The sequence below is a fragment of the Anopheles cruzii genome, chromosome 3, assembly GCF_943734635.1.
Source record: "Anopheles cruzii chromosome 3, idAnoCruzAS_RS32_06, whole genome shotgun sequence".
Lineage (NCBI taxonomy): Eukaryota > Metazoa > Arthropoda > Insecta > Diptera > Culicidae > Anopheles > Anopheles cruzii.
The window spans coordinates 7193707-7212391 of record NC_069145.1 but is presented as its reverse complement, the minus strand read 5'-3'; the positions used below and the strand labels follow the sequence as shown (position 1 = coordinate 7212391).

At 47.8% G+C, this 18685-nt stretch overlaps 2 non-coding genes across 2 annotated transcripts; both read right to left on the bottom strand.

Moving 5' to 3' along the window:
• Positions 1 to 7781: 7781 nt before the first annotated feature.
• Trnaf-gaa (transfer RNA phenylalanine (anticodon GAA)) lies at positions 7782 to 7854 on the bottom strand. The gene has a single exon. It is a non-coding gene; the product is annotated as a tRNA-Phe (tRNA).
• Positions 7855 to 12941: 5087 nt separating this feature from the next.
• Positions 12942 to 13014, bottom strand: Trnaf-gaa (transfer RNA phenylalanine (anticodon GAA)). Its single transcript has one exon. It is a non-coding gene; the product is annotated as a tRNA-Phe (tRNA).
• Between the last annotated feature and the right edge of the window lie 5671 nt (positions 13015 to 18685).

Here is an 18685-nt window from a genome sequence, read left to right as displayed (position 1 = left end):
ATGGAAAAATCACCCTTTATCCTCCGGCAACGATGACCATTCAATGCTACGAGTCACTGGCCCCGTTTCGTCACGGCGAAGCGAAGGTCATTTCCTCGATCAATGGACGCCTAAAAAGTGTTCGTTCCTATAATAGACTCCACTTCAGTATGGCCACTGGCTGAAACTCGTTAATTTTAGATATCATAAATCGACCGTGTGTGTGTGTGTGGCACAATTTTCATGTTTGCCTTTTAGAGCACCGGGCCTTTGTATGGAAAAATTGTACCACAAAAACGAAAGCTGCTCGAACCGTCCGGCTGAAAATCATTTTCCCGATGACACTGCTACTTTCGAGCTCGTTACGCAGGCCACCGAAAGAAAGCTCCGTTCGAGCCAGCCAGGACTAAGAGACAGAAAAAAAACCTGTTAATGTCTCCCGTCGGTGTGGTCCACTTCGGTACCGAAAGGTTTGGCGTGTGCGGCGCACCAGAGGAACCGGGAACCGGACGGAAATCGGAAGCACAGACCGGATTTTCAACAAGTTTTCGACCTCGTCGTAGCCCGTCGGCGTCGGAGGATCCATTTAGCGGAACAAGTCTACGCGGTACGGTCACCATTCGCTTCCAAGGCTCGGTTTTTTGCTTCGATTCAGCTCGTTTTCATTTGAACCTGGTTGCCTGCAAAGAAATGGTGTATTTTTATCTTTATGCTCTAGCCCCAGCCGATGGACGAGACCAAGCCGGCCGTCTGGGCCGACAGCATGGAACAAAAAACTGGAGCGGCTCTGAAAACAGGGGCACCCCAAATGTACACACTAAGTGTCACTTTTATTGTACGAAATAACCACAGTTTGCTTTTGAAGCGACAATTTCCCAGAGTGTTGCCGGCCGCTTTAGCATTCGGCAACGCTACGCACGGGTCCTCCAACCCGGCCCGGGGGGCCCGAAAAGCAGATCGCAACCCATTTTGGGGAAAGTTTGCTGGTTGCCGAGTCGGCTGTCATTACTACTGCCGCTGGAAGGTCCTGCCGGTTCCGAGGAAATCGCTTCGGCCCGCATTTCTGCGACAAGGAAACGGAATCGAACCCCCGGCGGAACCGCACGCCGGATCCCTTCTGATTTCGGGTTCGGAGTTCCGGTAAAAGTTTTCCTTAATTGCAATTTAATTAGTCCTACAATTCCGGGCGGTCTCGGCGGATGCCGGCGCCGATAGAATGCTTCCGACATGGCCATTAGTTGAAAATCGATACCTCCGGAAGATGGACGTTTGATTACGATCCTGCCCCCGACAGAAACGAGGCCATCACACAAGGCCTGCTCCCTGCTACTTGTCGGGGAACACATGTGAAATTGGCGGCGCTGCAGCTTCTCCGGTTGCTGCGTCGAAGAATGGAATGGAAACAGCACTCCTTTTTTCCACACGGAAAACGCAACCCATTTTGGGTGTTTTCACTTGCGCCAGAAATTGTTTCAATAAATCAAATGACCCCCACGTTATTTAAGTTGCAACTCATAGTCCGCGAAAATAACACTCTAAATACTCGCACCCGACGCAGTTGGCCGCGTCTCGCTTAGGTTCATACCTCATTGCGAATCATAATTTTTCCAAAACGGGCGCAAGCAAAAACGTTTTCATGGTGGAAAGTTTTCTCATTTTCTTGAAACACTGTGCAGCCAACCCAGCGGCCATAAGGTGACAAACTGGCCAAGGAAGGCAGGAAACAAGCGCAAAATGCAGTTTGCAGTTTTCCCAACAATTTGTGACCTGACCAAATGAGAAACTCTTGGTACGCCTGGACTACCAGCACAAACAGTTCAATTCCCGCAGCGTTTGTTTGGTTGAAGGTAACTAACACATTCGGTGTGATTTAAATACACAGCTTAAGAGGAGTGCTTTAAGGAACCTTGCTTATTCGGAAAGTTTTTAACATTGTGTACATTATCGAACTCGCTTCCAGTGGTTGAATTTGCGCGAACCGATACGTCATCGCTGGAGGTCAATTTTGAGGCCATTCAATGAAATCTGGTCTAAGGGTTTCCTGGAAATTTGACTTTCTAAGCATTTGGTGCCTCTTTCGTTTCATTGTTTAGCGAGACAACAATGGCCTAATTAGATCCAACGCCTACTGTATCTATTTCACGAACTCAGCAAATTTATGCAAAGTTCAGAGAAGCGACATTTTTTTAAACAAGTCATAACACCGGTCTCGAGAATAATGGCCACCGAAGAAGAGTCGAGAAAGAATGACGAGTGAAACATTTTCCACCGGACAAAGTTAAACTCAACCGCCGGGTGGAAAACCGGACGTATTTGAACGGTCTTATTCGAAACAATTGGGCAAACTATTGAGCACTGAGTTCGATTATTGTTCTTTGAACGTCTCTACACTTTCAATCACTCGCCTTTTGACAATATTCCCAAGGATTCCATTCAAATTTCAATTGAGAAGTTGAAGTTGAGCAAACATTTCACATTTTCCAATTGCTTCACCGGTCCGTCCGGTAGGAACAATTCATTTATGATAATAAAATGGCATACGAAAACACCAGCAGAGCAGCTTTTTTGGGGCTCATTGAAAAGAGCCAGCGGAATATTGTTGAGAAGAAAAATATTGTTTCTCGCCGGCCAAAGAGAAGTGCATTCCTTTTGCATACCATTGCAGGCATTAATTTGAAATTGGAACATCCTTTCGCCAGCGGGTTTCGGTGTTCGACGTACATTCAAATTGTGTGCCCCAGGCTCACCAGTAGCGCAAGCATAATTGTCTCGTCGGACCTTGGCTGCGTACTCTCGGTTTAGTTTAATTTATTCAAATAACAATCAAACTGACTCGATCACGATGGCTACGCTCATGGGGCCAGATTATTGGATCGGTTCGGAACTAATTTTCTAGGCTACGGGTTTTTGCTATCAATTCCGGGATGCGGGATGCGGGTTTGCGGAATTGACTACAGCACCAGGAATCGCGCACCAAGGTCACAGCTCATTCCAACTAATTCCAATAACTGAATACACTAAACATTACATTTCAACTATCACATGAATGAATGTGTCTTTTTGCGGATTTCTAAGTTAAGTTTTTTTGTGTAAAACTGGGTACACTTTATTTTATTGTGAACGGCATCAACTGACTGGTTGCACCCGTGCCCTTAACACACGAACCTAAAACCGGCCATCCGTAGGTTTCAGAAATCGTCCACCAAATGCGTACGCTCTATCGAACCGGAATGGGGCAGGAATCTTGTGTCCATATCGGCCGCCCGGTAGCCCTACAGCGCACAGAACGTAGGCTCAAAAAATCGCGTGCAACGTGCTATGTGCCGCACCTGACCCCTTTTTGCTGCACTTTACTGTAACACATCACCTGCATTTCTATCGAACACCACCGGGCCCGAATGAAAATCTAAATCAACTGGAACGCCATTGAATTTGAGGAAGTTTTATAACATTTTCCCTTTTTTCTGTGCGTATGTGTAACATCGATCCACTGGCGTATAACTAACGCTACATATTCCTCGAATTTAGCCCCCACGCCGGCCGGCCGGCCGGTGTGCGCAATCGTTCATTAATCCAAACCAACGGCAATTCTTTTTTTTTTTTTTGTGGCTCTGGTTCACAGAACAACCCGAGATGTGCTGTAACGCAGTGGTGGGCATCGCTCTAGGTCCCGAACTGGAAACCAATGCCAACGCCGTGTTTCTGACGCGCCGATCAAGGCGCCATCGGCGGTGTGGCAGATAGAGCGGCACCTTCGGGGAGGTCGGAGGGCCGTGGTTTTTTCACCGGGTCCGGATGTCGAATCAGCACGAACCACTGGACGAATGGCCCAGCCAGAGATCGGAAAACACTGGAGGCTTCTTTTATGAAGGATGCGCCTGCGTTGGGCTAGTTTTTGTACTTGTTAGGGTCCCACAGGGCGCTTCGCTTTTTTTTTTGTCGGCTTTACTCACAAACCTTACCGAATCAAAGGACGAAAAGGTTTGCGAATCGTAAAAACAAAAACGCCAAACACACCTAACCTATGCATCCTTTTAGCGTGCACTGCGCTGCGACGACGACGGCGACGCTTGTGGGGTCCTCGGTGTGGGGCTCCCGGAAAGCTCCAGCCCTTCTGACGCGTAAGCCACTCTCCCGAAGGACCGGATGTATATCGGTTCCACGGTTGTGTTTCTTTTTTTCTTCCCCAACGTACCCGGGGATCACAAATCAAAGACGGAGGTCCCTCACGAGCGAAACCCACCGTAGCCCGTTGGGAGCAAATTTACAATTCGTAAAGCAATAAAGGATTTTGTTGCGTTTGCACAACAGGGACTCCACGTCACCGAAGCACGCACGTCAGGAACAGTACTGAGAAGTTCAAAGATTTTGTAACAAATGCCACACATTTTACACCTTACTGTGTTGAGTACTTTATTTCAAAGTTTCAGGTTTAAAACTTCCCAGAAAGCGTTCCAATATTGCTTGTATTGGAACGATCCTTGTTTATTGATAGTACGTGGAATTTTTTACCAAAATAGCATATTCTTTAGCCAACTTTTGAGAGTTACTCTGCAACCCATGTTGCTGTGACCGCTTTTTAGACCAAACTTTCGACTTTTCCGTTACAGTGCCCAGAGCAAACTGCGAAAAAGTCGAATCCGAGCCTAACAAAGCGAACCCTCGGCTGGACACACACGCAACTTTTTGTGTGCAACCTTATCCATGCCAACACCACACGCACACGGTATTATGCGTCTGGTGGCATGCATGATACCGGGTTTTCTATGATCCCAGGACAGCCCGAAGCAGAGGAAGACAAGGACTAAATTCACACCACCGGCGCCATCAAAACCATCCCCGCGCGCACGCATGTTGATGAATGGAACGTGCTCGACATTTCGATTAGCGATTTAAATTTTATCGTGGTTTCCTGGAAAAACCCCCTCCAAAGCCTACACGCAACGTCATCCGAAACTCCAAACGTGGCTTTGGACGGGCGTTATGGCCGTTGAAAGTTTCCTTTTCGTGGTGCCTCGGTTTTGCTATTTTACTGTATCAAGCACCGCTCTTGTGTTGTTAGAAGAAGGGTTATTCATTTCAATTTTCTAAGAACTTTCCAGGCCTTTTTTATGATGGCGATTGGGAAAAACACGTAGGAATGAACTACGATGCTCCTTTAGGGACCAAAGGAACACTGTCAGGCGGTCTTTCAAAATAGACTAAACATTAATTACTTTTAGTTGGATAAAGATCCAAAACACATTTTAATCAAATCGATTCGTGCCTTAATCAATTGAATTCGAGTCAGATCGTGAGTAATCACCATCCGATGGATGCTGCTATTATGCTGTGAACAACCCAACTGACTGTACTGATATGCCGTAGGCACCGTTCTCAGAAATTAAAATACCTCCGAGACCTCACCGTCCATCATGCCACTCACCGTACGATTGCTCGTATCACGAGCAGACCAACGGACTCCTACCGAAATGCAGAAAGGTCAGGCTTATTCGCAGCAAAGATAGGTCAAAACCTTGCACTTTACCTGCAATAATCTGTTCCGACGGTCAAACAAAGGCCACAGGCTGCCGGAAGCAATTCGAACTTCCGAACATCACTCGAAGTCGGTCAACAATGCATACCACCTTTCCCCAGAACGCTCCGGAAAAGCAGCAAAGTTCAGGGCGCAATAAACGGCAACACTTTTTCGCATTTCAACTTCAAACAAACGAAAAATAGCCAACAAATCACAATCGCAAGTCAAAAGGCACTAGAACGGGGAAACTAGATCGGACAAAAACCCTTCAAACTCCATTGGTCGCTTCCGGTAGAAGAGTGCCGGCCGGCGGTGCCAACAATCTTTCGTCGGTCAGTGTAACGATATTATCATCCGGTTCGATTCCGGTCTCGTTCGATACTTATCGGCGGCACCAACGCCATGCTGAGTTTTCCCATGAGCTGACCGTTTTCCATTTTTCCGAAAATTCCCTGCTATTGAGCTTTCGGGAGCAGCCTGGAAGAAAATAGAATCCTCCGTCCGGAAGTTGTCGAGTGCTTAAAACGCTACTTATCTCGCCGGGATGCAGCAGACGCCCACTAACCTAGCCTCCCGAATAATGCCGACGGACTTTCCTTTTCGAACGGAACCACTGACTGTAGCAAGACGTCCGTCACCGTCATCGTCGGAACTGAACAAAGGCTAGGGCTCCACAGGGCGAACGGCAAATTGCTTGTTCGAACGCAGGAAGAACTCCCGAAAAACCGCTCGCCGGTTGCTTCTGGCGGATACATCAAACACTAACCAATTGCATAGAGTCCGCTCGGAACCGTATGAACCGACGGCAGCCGCCAGCGTGTCGGTGGAGCAGGATTTCCAATCACGGCTGACCAGTGATTTTTCCGAATCCACCTCCGGTGCGTTGTTTTCCTTCCGCTGAGAATGTTGCTGAAGTTTGTGCAGATGGAGCCGGTTTTAGTGCGCGTGAGGAATGCTGGTTGCTTATGCAACTCGGCGGCAGCAACCTTATCAGAGTGTTATCAATTTATGCACGTACCTTCCGAGTCAAGCCGGTGCTTGGCTTCTTGGTCGTCACACTTTCCAAAGTTCTGAAAGAAGAGCACATTTTGAAAGAGAATTTTAAAAGCAATCGTTTTAAGGCCCAATATTTGAAAAAGTCATTACTTTCTTCTTTACAGTTTACCATTTTTCATGAAGAATGTTTCAAATTGCGTTTAAAAGTGATCAACATGTTTTGCCCGAAACTGGCCTCCTTTGATTGGCTGTCGGTAGATAACTTATAACTGATAATCAACGTACTCGAATACTCGATACTCAAAACTCTTTTTGTGCTAACTTATGCATTAGAAATTATTGTAATATTTATATTACAAGGAAAAGGTATAGTAGAGAGAACAACCAAACATTTCAAATGTGCCAACTTAGAGCAAATAGTTCACTGCTAGGGCCCACCCAAAACCGTGCTGCAACACTCTGCCAATGCCACGAACACAGCAAATCAAATTTGTATGGTAAATCAAATGAAACCTAAATTTATTGTGTTCATTTCAATTTTAATTTACGGTATACCTGAATTTTAAGCTAGAAACTTGTTCCGGTCTTGAGTAAAATCGCACACATTGCTATCATTTTACGCGTTGCAATCTCGTTCAATTAAACCCCGTGCTGTGGGAAACTTTCATCCGGCGAACGGCAATGCTTCGGGTGACGGTGCACTAATAATGCAACGAACTTTAGTGTGGCTGCAGCCCGGATGTGGTCTCGTAACCGCGTCCCGATTCGCACTTTAAGAAGTGGCCTTCAACTCAATGCTTCCCTGCTGGGAAACGCAACAGTGGCGCTGAAAAGTGGCAGCCGCCGTACGGCAACGCAGTGCAAGTGTGAACTCGAATCACCACGGTGCCACGGTGCAGATGACAATTTAATTTTCATTTGTCAAAGCACCACCAGCCCACCAGCAGCTTCCTGCCTGGTGTTGTCTGTCTGTTCCCGCGTATTTGTCAGTGCAAATTGCGAATCAAGAAGGTCCCGTGCCGCTGGCAAGGAATTCGTTCGGAAGCGAATCGATCGTTCCGGAGAGTCGAAAAAGGCTTGACTTCACTCAGAGTGATTAGATTTCTGGACATGCGTCCCTACTGTGCATTCATTACAATTTAATATCCCGGGTGTGCATCAGCTCGATAAGTTCCATTTGAATGGCGAGGCAATCTTTGGCGCATCAACACCGACCAATATGCTATACAACGGTTGCTCCTGTTTGGGGATCCTGTCAATAAAAAAGTGGACCTAGTGGACCTAGTTGTGCCGAAACCCGGGATTGAACCGGGGACCTTTAGATCTTCAGTCTAACGCTCTCCCAACTGAGCTATTTCGGCTTCTCCTGGACGAGGTCGTTGTAAATGGCAAGGGTCCTACAAAGGTCTGCAAAGATTTGTTCGGTCGTGATAATGAAACAAAACATCGCAAAGCTAGCAAAACATGGATTCTGGTTAGAGTGGCTGCCCTGCGTCAGGTCTTATCATCACTATCAGTTACCGCCAGCGATACGAATCCGCCAGATTACGTCAGCTTGTCTACAACCGAGGTAATGGTCAGTCTCAAGGTACCACAACAAACTGACCGGACCGGTCTAAGCTAATAACAACAAGCGTCTGAAAAGCCAGTCCAGCTACCCGGAGAACGTCACGCCTAGACCGGTGATTAAAGGCAAACCGAGTCTCTCCGAGGTGGTAATAATGATAATGTTAATCCCCGGGTCCACACAGCATCGGGAAGCCGGTCGAGAAAGTTCTAGACAGAGAAGAGCGGCCAGAACGCAAGGCACAATCTCGATCAAAGTCGTGCAACAACAATGAGCTCCACCACACCTCCGCCATCGTTGGTACCGGCGAAGGCTGCCACTCGAAGTTGTTAAACTTTTAGCGCCAAGCTTAGTTGGAGTGATGTTGGTTAGTTCGGAGGGTGTTGTTACGACCGCGACACAAGAGAATTAAACTGGAAACGTAACTCCTAACACTTATTCAGCGGCTTCCGGGAAAGAACCGGCCCATGGCGTTCATTAGGAAGCAGTGTCGGTCCTAATCCAATCCCACTGGAGCCTCCTGCCTGGTGGCCGCTCATTTATTCACCACTTATGATGGTTCATAAACTTGCCGACGTGTGCCAAATACCGCAGCCAGCTGGAAGGAACTCGCCACCATCCGAGCACCCGAATTGCCTGAAGGAAATCGCTTAGAAGATTGCGTTTGATGACTGTAATAAGCGTTAAGGATAGGTGAGTTCCGTTGCCGTGGAAAAGCTTAGCACCGCGTCCCAAAGCCCGAGGGCCGGCGAACATAAACGTTCGTGTGCGAAGTTCCGACCGGCTCAACTGTCTCGCACAACATAACTTTAAATGTACTCCTTTTCGAGCGGCCGTTCTGGTTGACCCAACATCTTGCCATTATGGAGCCACAGGCGCCGGCTGATGGAGCACATTAAATTAATTTCTCTTGTCTCAGAGCACATCAACCGTTAAGGTATCATTCCATAATTTACTTTACCTTTCTATGAATGAAGGCCTTTCAAATCGTATATTGACCCGGAAAACGTTCCAGGATAATTTCAGGCTTCCTCCCCCTAGCAGTTGTTTTAGTGTGGTACCCCTTTTGATAAACCAAACTATTTATGTTTCGCTTTCCGCGATAGAGTGGCAAAGAAAATGGCCAATTCATGGCCGTCAATATCGGGAATAAGTTCCACTCGACGCGTAACGCTCCTGAACACGACACGAACTTCCTGGTTCACTTGGCGCGCGATGAGACCGCAAAAAAGGAATTCCCTGTTATGACAGGCCCGCGCGGAGCTCGGTGGATACACCTCTAAGCTCACGCTGGGAGCATTCAGAACCATCACACGGCCCTAATCCGCTCCAGCTCCCGGCATGACACGGTCTTAGGAACGGTGAAGCGACGGTGCGCCCTTTCTGGGATAGCTAGCATTCTGGGGAAAATTCATCACTTGCCCGCGCCACCGAGCATGGGCTGGCTAATATTTTACTCACGTTTCAAGATGCTACATTTTTCCCTCAGGTCATTGTGCGCGGGAAGCACCGTGAGGGGTTTTGCGTTGAACCCTACAAGCGGCACTGGATCGATCGATCTGCTCCGAGCTTCGAGGCTGCTTTCTACTCAAACTAGGCGCACGATTGTGATTCAATCACAAAAAAATTACTTAGAAGAAAACTATCGTCAACTCTTTTCAAAGATGTTAAGGTTATAATAGTTATGAAGCACTAATAACTAATTATCAAACAAAAATCAAGAAACATTTGGCAGCAGTATAAAAAACTATAAGTAAGCGAAGGTATGTTCAAAGACTCGATCCCTTATCCTTGAAAGATCCATAAACCATATTAGAGTATGAAGCTCCGTGAATGGAAACAGAAAATTAAAATATTCTATAATAAGTAGTTGATGCCAGTTTTCTATTTCAATTGATCATTTTATTTCTTCATCTCATCGTATCTCCTGAAGTTTAAATACCAAAAATCTATATTATCTATTATTTGTTTATCATTTTCCAATGGCTTTTTTTTATTCTCCACGATTTGATTAAAACTTTGCACAAAGGGAAGTGTACTTCCGGCTAGCCCAGAGCACAATAGAAAACTCCCTTCAACGCACGCGGCTGGAACAATATGGTTTCGTTTTCCTCGGAAAACTCTTGCCCAAAGTCAGCTGTCTCACCGTTTACACGCCCGTTTGGCTGATAACGAGTTTAGCGAACGAGCGAGCCCGTGCGGCTTTCGTTCACTTTCGCAACCGTTTTGCTTAATCCATTTGAACGCGTGCCACTGTTTTTTTTACCTCACATTCCTAGCATGCCAGCACCGCGGACGCCGCGGGAGCATCGGTAAGCGAATCCGCAAAACTCATAAATTCAACCACGAACCTAATCCGCTTCCCGGTTACCGACGACGATGATGACGCCGCCAACGATGACGGTGAGCCGCCAAAGTTTTCCGGTGCTGCGTTACGATGCGTTTCTTACGCCGTTGTTGGTTCTGGGGTCTTCTGTGGTTCCAACCGTTTTCGGCACCGAAAAGAAGCGGAGTGCAGTGCAGTGATGGAAATGCATCCCTGGCCAGAAACTTCCGGCGCCGCATGCCCGAAGTGCAACGAAGCCACAGAGAAGCGTCCCTAACGAGCTGGAAAAGCGGCCCCTGAAACGGCAAAAACCCAATGCCAATTTTTCGTTACTGGTAACGCGGAGCCGCCAAGCAGGAACAAGTTTCGACAGCGTAAAGTAATTCAATTAAAAGTATCCTTCTGCATTCGGTGGTGCGTGGGTCGGTTTTTGTTTCAACGCTACCAAATTTTGCTTCGCAGAAAGCGCACGATTGTGAAAATGAGTGGAAATCGTTTTTACGATCCTACGAAAATGGGGCTTCGGCAGTGATACGTTAATTGTCCCTAAAATTACTCACCCATCGCGCACTGGCAGAGCAGAGTCCAAAATTTGGTAGATTCAAACAGAAACCGTTGCCGAGAATTGGCCAAAGGTTAAAAGGCACAGCGCACAAGGCGTGGCGTCAACGGCCCTTCGGCAAACTAACGAGCCGAAATACTAATTTAATTCTCAAGTTCGAAGAAAATGTGTGCAAATTTAGCCCTAGCCGCCGAAGAAAATGTACCGCGCGCCACAAAATAGATCTTCGCGATTCGTGGCGCGACTCTGGCTCGACAAAGTCGAAAAAAAACAGACAACACGAACGCCATTTCGGTTGGTCACAATGAGCGAAACTTTTAATACAAACGCATTACGTTGGTGGCTCATTTTGTGTTACATATTATCGGCGAACGCCGCTCGTGGCCGCTCGGGTAAAGTTTTCCATATTTGTACTCCGGCGCCAATATTTGCCCGGGCGCTCCAACGGACCCGACGCCCAGATTCGGTGGCCGGGCGAAGGATCGTACGAGCGAAAGGACACCTAGCCGGGGGCAGTCAAATAAAATGTTTGCCCCGATTCCGTTCGGCTGCCAGTAGTGCTTTTCTTTCCGGTTGCTACTCCCAAGGTCTGACGGCACAGCGCTGATGTCTGATGTTGCTCGAAGCAACTAAAAACTTTTGCACAATATTCGTCCGTCCGCCCTGACCGAAGTCTTCCGCGTGGGTAACCGCCTTGTGTTGTGTAATCTTCCAATGCTTGCAAGGACCGCGCGGAACCGCGCACCGATACACACACCCATTCCGGATGGTGGTCTTCGCGAAAGCGCATAGATTATGTCATCGTCCGACTTTATGCACGCGATTCTAAAACTTATCTGAAATTATTCGATTCCAGTCCCGCATCGGCCCCGATTGAAGACGATTGTCTTCATTTGTCATACGCCGAGCGCTCGGCTTTGTTTTGGGGGCTTTCGGTATTACTTTTCCGGTCCGCTATTTGTTATTTGCCCGTAGTTTGTGTGGTCCTCGCGGTCCTACTTCTTACGGTTTGGTTCCGGCCCGGCCCGTTTGTTTCATGGTACGTTGGCACGATACGGGCCTGCAATGATGGAGTGTCGATGTAAACGCAATTTTAAATCTAATTTGAATTTCGGCTCGGACTTGCTTCAATTAATTTCGCGAGCCAAACGAAACGAGTGTGATTTAGTGAACTTTGGGGACGGCTAGCGTTCGATTCCGGTAGCCTGAAACCTATTAAGCGCAGCCGTGCGCCGCCGTACGACGATTTTCTTTCATTTTCTTGCCAAACGAGGCGCCGATGTGGTAAGGAGAAGCACGTCGGAGTCCAAGTGCCTTCGCAAGCCCAAGTGGACAATCACGCGGACCGGTCACCGCGCGTACGTGCGCGACATTTTGGCCCGATGATCCGGAACCGGCGACGAAATTCCATTTCGGATAACAGCCAATCATATGGCGACCGTGGCTAGTGTCGGGCCTGCCACAAATGGATTCTATGTTTGGCCGGCGGCAATTTCTTGCAAAAGTTTCGCTCGCCGTCCGCTCGTGTGTGCGAGGCTGTCCGAAGATACTGTATGCTCCTTGGTCATATGCCGGGTACGGGGGTTCTTCTGCTTAGTTTGGTTTCTTCTCGGACCTCGCAAAGCTCTAACTCATACACAATAAGAAGCGACTAGTGGACGAGTACTTCGTGTTCAAGAGGACGCCAGGACACGACACAGCCATAGGAGGGCAACATTTTATGACAGCGTTATTCCATTACCGACCACTCGGTTAAATTCATCAACGTAATCTGCCTTTCTTGGCAGCCCCCTGGAGAGGGCCTGCATCAGCTCGAGTAGTGAACGAAAATAACATTATAAAAGCTATCGGTTACACGATCGGGTCTACCGGGGCTTGACCTGGACAAAACCTTGACTGCCGAGTCACTTAGTCTAATGCTACCCAAAAGACGACTCTGACTGCATAAAATAAGGACCCCAATTTAATATGATGATGGGCGGGTTTCTCAATCTGCCGAAACCCGGGATTGAACCGGGGACCTTTAGATCTTCAGTCTAACGCTCTCCCAACTGAGCTATTTCGGCCGCTCTCTGGGATGCTGGGTCAATGGGCTCCAACCGTTGCATGGGTGCGCTGCATGCGATAAGCGCAACGGTAATCAGTCGATGCCCCAGTTTTCACGCCGGCAAACGTGCAAATTTACATTCTAGCCATTCTAATTGGCACCACCGTGGCCTGGCGTCACCCTACTCGCCCAGCCGAACGACCGCCATCGTTCGCCAATTTACATTCGCACGCATTAAAATAATCATGCATTTGGCCTGACCAACCCGTCCCAAAACGCGGCGGGCACCACCGATGCCGGTAATCTACTTTTTGCACCGCGAAACATATTCACACAGGGGGTGCGCAAGGTTCGTGGGGTGTAGCAGCTGCTGCCCCCCCGAGGGGGATATTGCTACAGTCGCAGACCCACCATCCAGGGGTTCCAGCGACACCAACGCCACCAACGTCAACCCGCGCCGTGATAATCGATTCCGACGCTACAAATTGCAAATTACATTTATGTGTTCGTTTACACGTTTTCAACGGTTTTGAAGGCAAGGCTAGGTCAGGATTTGAGAGTGAGAGTGAAAAAGAGAACATGAGAGGTTTGCTGATTATATTGGGTCGTCACCGCGTTCGATGGGAGTCGAAAGTTATGGATGAAACGAAATCGTGCACCGGGGTCGGAACTGGATGCAATTACATACGTCGGTCGTTAGCATGTTGGTTCGGTCCTCACGACCTTCGAGATTCTGGTTCGAAACCAAGTTGCAACCTCGTCAATTCTAAAATTTCATTACATGTAATTGATACAACAATTGAAAACAGTTACAGATGCCTGTCAAATAATGTGTACGGATTCGAATAAGATCAACAATTGGAAACAATCTCCAAAGAGCAGTTAGGTGAGAAGATACGAAAAAAAACCATTCCAATTGATGCGCCACATTTTCCCAATTAATTTGAATGCTCCGTTGCTATAGATACAACATTCAACACCCCGTGGCCACTCGGTTTCGCCGGGTTGCTGTACGATTGCATTACAATACTGCGAACGAGAAGCACATGCAATTTAATGCGAAACGAAAGTGAACCGTATGCACGCGCTAAAGAGGTCCGCACCATCCCTGGCACAGGACGAATGGCGAAGCCGAAGCGCTCCATGCACAGCAAAGAGGCACCATCAAGAGGCTGATTATCATTAACATTATCTCCCAAGTTCTGTGGAAACGGTTCCCAGCAGCAAAAAGTGAACGGCCGGCGTATCGGCAAATGAATTTAAATTTCAATTCCGTTCCCAGAAACCGAAAAATGTAAAGCCAACATTACGCTCTCATGCGCCCGCCCCGCCGGGTCACCCGGTGCACGTCCGATCGTTTAATTGAATTTCTTATTTCGATCCCAAGAGCAGCAGTGAAGAAGTTGTGCGCTCTTTTATCGGTGCTTCACTCCAGGCACCGTGAGTGGGGCTCCGAATTTCATTAGACTTAATTTCCGTTTCCATTAATTTCCAAGACTCCGAGACTGCGAAGATCGTGCCGTGGCGTGGCGGGTGGCGTTTGCAGCCAATCGTTCATACCGATAAACTGGGCCATTTTTATGCTCCGAAACCCATCAAAAGGAGCAACGCGTGGGACGCTGACATGCCCGGGCCTCTTAAGATGGCCCGCATTTCACCGAATCGAGTCTAGACCGTCATCCAATGGGCCGGTCGATGAACATCTTCTCAATACGTAATATTCGATCCCCGCGCGCACCCCGGAAAAGGAGTCTCCATATCCGGGGCGGACAGATCCACCGGAAAAAATGGGTCTTTGATTTGATTTTTCCCACCGATATTCACTTCGCCGTTACCCGTTCGGGTGTCCGCGAAGTCCTGGCGCACGCGCCGCCCCGGTCCGTGGGCACGTTTCGCAATCGCATTCCATACATTAACTTTGAAATTCAATATTGTATGGTATGCTGTTCCGGGTATAGACCTCGCGCCCGACACGAACTTCCTAAGAACCGGCCCGGCGAGTGTCCCCGGGAGCACCGGATGACGTGTGAACTCCTGTTTCGGGGCATATGGCACAATAGAAAAAAAAAACGGAATAAAAATGAAAACGCGAAAACTGGTGCACAAACATCCGGAGAGCAGAGGCAGATCAAACCGACGGGCGCAACGGCCACCACAATGTCACCCGAGTCCTCCGGAGTGTATGTGTGTAAGTGTGAGTGTGTCGAGAAAAAACAACAACCTCATGGAATTCAATATGGCGTAGAGCACATTCCACATTCACACGTCGCCCGACAAAAGGACGAGGAGCGAACGCGACAAAGACGTTTACCAAGAAAGCGAACCACACACGGCAGGTTGCCGGCGCCGCAGAGAAGCCACCGACACGAGCCACCACCGGGCGGCTCCGAGAAAAAGAAGGTGAAAATGGGTGGCAGATTTATGAAAATACCTACGGCTGCGCCTGGTGCCACGGTGGAAAGCTGTTTCATCTTTCATCCGGCAGCTGCCACACAGCGTGGGGCTGTGTGTCCTCTGCGCGTAGGCCTCCCTCTTCGACGGGCGAGTGTGGTTCTACGCACCATTGGCCAAACCTCATTTACACGGCTTGCCCTTTGCCGCCCCAAACGTCTAATCTTGTCCAGATAAAACGCACGTGAAATGCGACGAAACGGAACCGAAGAAACAACAAGATTCCGGCAATATCTGACATTCAAATCGTCCTTGGCTCGGGGCAAAATAGGCACCCAGACGTCAGCAGCCACCCAAATCCACCTTTTTCCTCGCCGGGATGAAATAAATTACGTGATCTATTCCATAGTGCCGCTTCGTGTTCAATTGTTGTTGTCTATGGGTGTGTGTGTGTACTGGCAAACACACACACATGTGCGCCTCCAAAGGCTTCCGCCTTTCGGCCGGGACCGAATCGACATGGCGAATGTTGATGAAGCGTGAAAAATTACCTTCACTCATCAGCAGCAGACTCGGTAGGCCGTCATTGCAGTTACTACATGGAACGATACTTTACGAGTCCCGCGTTACCTGTGAGCAAATCCAGCGGATCGCGGAGTAACGCTGGATCATTAAAGAATAAAGACAGTGTTGAATAATCAAGGCGTTGTTTGTCAATTACAACGAGTGTACAAGTCGTAATGAGCCGGTAAAGGACGTTAAAGTCCAAGAAACCTAATATAGGGGCATCATTTACAACATTTACAACAAGTGACCCCACCCATTCCAGTATGTATTTTCGAGTTTGCCCAAGAATTAAGCACCTTCTACAGTGATCCAATCTGCATAGACTGGCGCTCCGTCTGATCCGTTACCTTGCACAGGAAAAAGGTTCGCTAATCCATTTATTATTATTATTGATTTTTGTTTCTAAATTCCAAAAGCAGAACCTTTACTGCCACAAAAAACCAAGCTTCGACCTTTCTAGAGTACATCGTTAGTAGTTTAAAAGAGATTAACTCGAACGGTAAATTTGTACTACTACTGTAAAAACTACTTTACAGTAAATCAATACTATTTCTCCTTTTAGAATTTGCGGTAGTTAATAGCCCTTACAGCTGGAAGACAGCATTAAGTTATACCCCCCGATCCGCGTTCTCGAACGGAAAAATTCATCCGAGTCTCGAACGCGAATGTCGAACACGAACGACGCTATTATGGTTGTCGAATCGAGAAGCTCCGAGTGCTAAATAGGCTAAAATGTGCTAAAAAGCTTAAATGTGAAAGCTTTTCAAGCTCTTTGAGTACGAACTGTCATTTCTTGTGCATTTTTGTAAACATTGCACACACAGATACACATACACAGATAGCAGATCAGCTGTGCGTGCGATTCTTGCTATTATATTTTTGAAATTTTTAGATGTGTAGAAGGTTGTAACTCGAAATATTGTAAGCTGGCGGATCACCGAGATCACGAGTACAAGTTCGCGCACGAAATAGCGAACGAAATGCGCGACGGCTTGTGCGGTTAGTCCCGGGTCGCACAGCGAATTCGGCTGCTAGCTGGTCCCGTTCTCCAACGCGATGAAAGTGATCGGTGATCGGCAAGCAACGTTCGGATTCGGTGCGGCTCTGTCGCCGGCCATAATAACGAGACAGTTGTTGGTTCAACGTTTACGCGTTCTCGGTGTACATGATTATTTGTTCTTGATGTACACCAATGTGTGAGCTACTGAGTTCCCTATCACTTATCCTATCTGCTGTAGAGCAGGCTCTTAGTTAGGCAGACCTACTTTGGACTAGCGACAGTGCCAGTAAAAGAACTGAAAATACTAAGATTCTTCGCAAAATATTGCGATGTAAATTTGACAAATTGAATTTTTCATCACCAAAATACAAACTATCTTTGAAAATATCACTATCTTTGCACGGCGCAGCATAAACAATACGAAATAATTGATAAAATCAAAGACTTCCTAACGGAACGGCTCTTTCCGTTGCAAAAAGTTGTCGGAAGCCGGATTGTCGAATTCGAGTTTCCGTTCGAGAACCATAATACCGATTGTCGAACGGAAAAGTTCATTCAGTTGAAAGCTTTCAACAGAAAGCGTTCATCCAGTTCCAGATTTCCGTTCGAGAGCTCGAACGGGCGAGTGGATAACCAAATGAACACAGATGAATACAGATGACCGTTCGACGACTCGAATCGAGAACCATAATAGGGCTGATATTCTACCTTTTGCCGTTATTGTGCTAAAGCTCGGGACTTTCTAGCCCATCCACTAACGGGCTGCCTGGACAAGGTCTGGTATCTCTGTCGAAGTCACCTGCTGGCATGCGTTTCCTGACATGCGGGAGGTGTTAAGTAAGCGAAGCTAAGCGTTGACTTGAAGCACCTGGCCGAATAGCAAATGCGGCCCAGCGGCAAGGTGGCAGATTTTTTGGGCAGAAATTGATCAGCCTCTTTGGTGTAACATTCTTGCGCCTTTTGATGAAAGCTCAGTCCCAAGTAACAGACATACCTTTACGTTCTCTCTCTCGCTCTCCTCGCTCTGTTCTTCGAGGACACGACCCAAGCACGACTTGGGTGTGGTTGATTGAAATAATCCTCCCCACACACTACCAGCTTCCGGGCCAATGTTAATAAGTGCCACCTCAGTGTTCCTCCGGGTCGGCAGGGCCAACTACTAGGACTACCACCGGGACACCCTTAATCAGGAATTCCGTTCGATGTTCTAATAAACACTAAATAAAAGTTCATTATCATTCCATGCTGCGAGATGTTTCATCAAAGCCTCGTCCGCCAGCCAGCCATCTGATGGGACGAACGACGTGTCGTGAACTGTCGTTCAAAGGCCCTACAGGCTTCTTCCTTAGGACCCAGTTTTGGCGCCGAGCTCATCACCTTTCGTACCGCGCGTCGGTCGATCGGATTCGTTGATGTTTGTCCTTGTTTTGCATAAACAGCTTACGCGGCAAACTATCGCTCCAGGAGTTTTTCACGTTGGCAGTCTCTCTTGCTTTCGATTTCCCTTCTCCTACGCCATCCTGCTGTTCGTCGTCAACTTTAGAAGCCGAAAAATCTTAACTTTCCATTACCCGCTGGTGCCCGTTGGAGGAAATGGACAAAAAATCAATTCAACTTCAAACCCATTATAGGAAGGGAAAGACAGAGCCAAGGCCGGCGCGGCGCATCCGGTAAAGATCCCGGAAAGGATCCGATAGAAAACTTAACACTCGACAACGAGAAAGCGAAATAC